We start from the raw sequence: 2,762 nt of genomic DNA on the forward strand, positions 1-2,762 counted from the left end.
GGATCGGGATAAAATGAGCACTCTTCGTCAACCGATCCACTACTACCTATATCAAATCTACTCCTCGTGCGGTCCTGGGAAGCTTGGTGATAAAATCCATGGTGATGTCCTCCCATTTCCACATGGGAATGTCTAATGGCTGCATCTGGCCGTGAGGCCTCTGGTGCTCCGCCTTGACATTTCTGCAGGTCAGTCATCTCTCAACATACCAAACGACGTCCCGCTTCATGCAGGGCCACCAATAATCGGGTCAAAGATCTCTATACATCTTCGTCGCCCCTGGGTGGATAGAAAATCGAGACTTATGAGCCTCGTCCATTAACACCTGCTGTACTCCACCCCAGTACGGTACCCACACCCTCCTGTGAAGCATCAGCAATCCCCGACTGTTATAATCAAAAGAAGCTACTCGGCCCACTATCCTCTCACACTTTTTCCTCTCCTCCTTGAGGCCCTCAACCTGAGCCTCCTTGATCCGCTCCAACAATGGAGTGATCACTGTCATCCTCAAACACAGATCTTTGATAGGGGCTGCCGACACTTTGCGGCTTACGGCGTCGGCCACCACGTTGGCCTTCCCTGGATGGTAAAGGATCTCAAAGTCATAATCCTTCAGTACATCCAACCATCTCCTCTGCCTCATGTTCAGACTCGGCTAATCCATAAGGTACCTCAAACTCTTGTGATCCGTGTAGATAGTACAACGGACCCCATAAAGATAATGTCTCCTAATCTTGAGGGCAAACACCACCGCCCCCAGCTCTAAATCATGGGTAGGATAGTTAGCCTCGTGAGGCTTCAACTGTCTTGAGGCGTAAGCTATCACATAGCCTCGCTGCATTAACACTGCTCCCATACCTATGATCGAGGCATCACAGTAGACTACGAAGTCCTCTACTCCCTCTGGCAAGGTAAGGATCGGAGCCTCGCACAATCTCTGTCTGAGGGTCTCGAACGCTGCCTGCTGCTCAGGCCCCCAACGAAATACCATCAACTTCTTGGTCAGTCGGGTGAGCGGCACTGCTATCTTGGAGAAATCCTGAATGAATCTCCGGTAATACCCTGCCAACCCTAGGAAGCTCCGAATCTCGGATGGAGACTTCGGGACCTCCAACTGCATCACGGCCTCTATCTTGGCCGGATCTACCAAAATACCCTTTTGGTTGACGAGGTGACCAAGGAACTGCACCTCGCGCAACCAGAACTCACACCTGGAGAACTTTGCGAAAAGTCTCTCCCTCCTCAAAACTTCCAGCACCTCCCTCAGGTGCTCCTCGTGCTGCTCCTGTGTCTTGGAATACACCAAGATATCATCTATGAATACTATCACTGACCGATCCAGCATCGGCCTGCACACGCGATTCATGAGATCCATGAACGCGGCTAAGCATTGGTGAGCCCAAATGGCATCACCACAAACTCATAATGACCATACCTGGTCCTGAAAGCAGTCTTTTGCACATCCTCATCCCTAACCCGCATCTGATGATACCCGGAGCGTAGATCGATCTTGGAGAACCAAGACGCTCCCTAAAGCTGGTCAAACAAATCATCTATCCTCGGAAGTGGGTAACGGTTCTTCACCGTTACCTTATTCAGCTCCCGGTAATCTATACACATACGATGCGACCCATCCTTCTTTCTCACAAACAGGATCGGCGCTCCCCAAGGCGAACTACTTGGCCGAATGAAACCCTTGTCTAGCAGCTCCTGCAGCTGCGTAGACAACTCCTGCATCTCAGGGGGAGCTAGACGATACGGTGCCTTGGCTATCGGAGCCGTACCAGGGATCAGGTCGATCCTAAACTCAACCTGCCTCTCAGGAGGTATTCCAGGTAAATCCTCGGGAAATACATCCGGGTAGTCTCGCACTACTGGAACATCATCTACTGCCACCTTACCCTTCTCTCGGGCATCTACAACATAAGCTATATATCCAGCGCAACCCTGCTGGAAATAACGTCATGCTCTCACGGCGGAACAAAAGGTCGGTCCGCGATGTGGCCTCTCGCCCTGAATCACTAACTCTCCCCCACTGGGAGTGTGAACCCTCACTAACTGCTACTCACAATCAATCACCGCCCCATTGGGGCTCAGCCAATCCATGCCTACTATAACCTTATTCTCTCGCAGGGGAATAGGAACCAGGTCCACCGGAAACTGCTCGTCAAACAACTAAAGCGAACACCCTCTATATACTCTGCCGACCCTCACGGGCCTGTCATCTGCTATCTCAACCTCTAGTGGACAATCCAGCTCCCCTGGAGCTCTACTAAATCTCTTGCTAAGCGCAAGTGATACGAATGATCGGGTAGCCCCCGAATCGAATAATACCATAGCAGAAATGCCGTTCACAGAGAATGACCCTATACAAAACATATAATCATAAGCAACAATCAATCTGTAAAAAAATAGAGATGAAGGGAAGTTACATACCCGTCACCACATCAGGAGTCGCTCGCGCCTCCTCTGCTGTCATCTGAAACGCCCTACTCTTCGCCACTGGCGCCTCGACTCGGCCCTGCCGGCCATCTGTAATCCTCAAAGTAGCAGGGGCAAGTGCAGCCACCTTCCCTGCTGTGGCTAAACTCAGACACTGGGACTTTTTATGTCCCCTCTGATTGCACTGAAAGCAAATCAGATCTGATGCTGCAACGACAGAAACAGGAGCCGTACAATCCCTGCTCATATGCCCAGTCCGACCGCACTTGAAGCAGCCGGAACTCCCTGCCTTGCACACCCCATCGTGCATCTTCCCACAC

Source organism: Lactuca serriola, chromosome 8 (assembly GCF_051521515.1).
Source record: "Lactuca serriola cultivar US96UC23 chromosome 8, Lser_US96UC23_V15, whole genome shotgun sequence".
Taxonomy (NCBI): domain Eukaryota; kingdom Viridiplantae; phylum Streptophyta; class Magnoliopsida; order Asterales; family Asteraceae; genus Lactuca; species Lactuca serriola.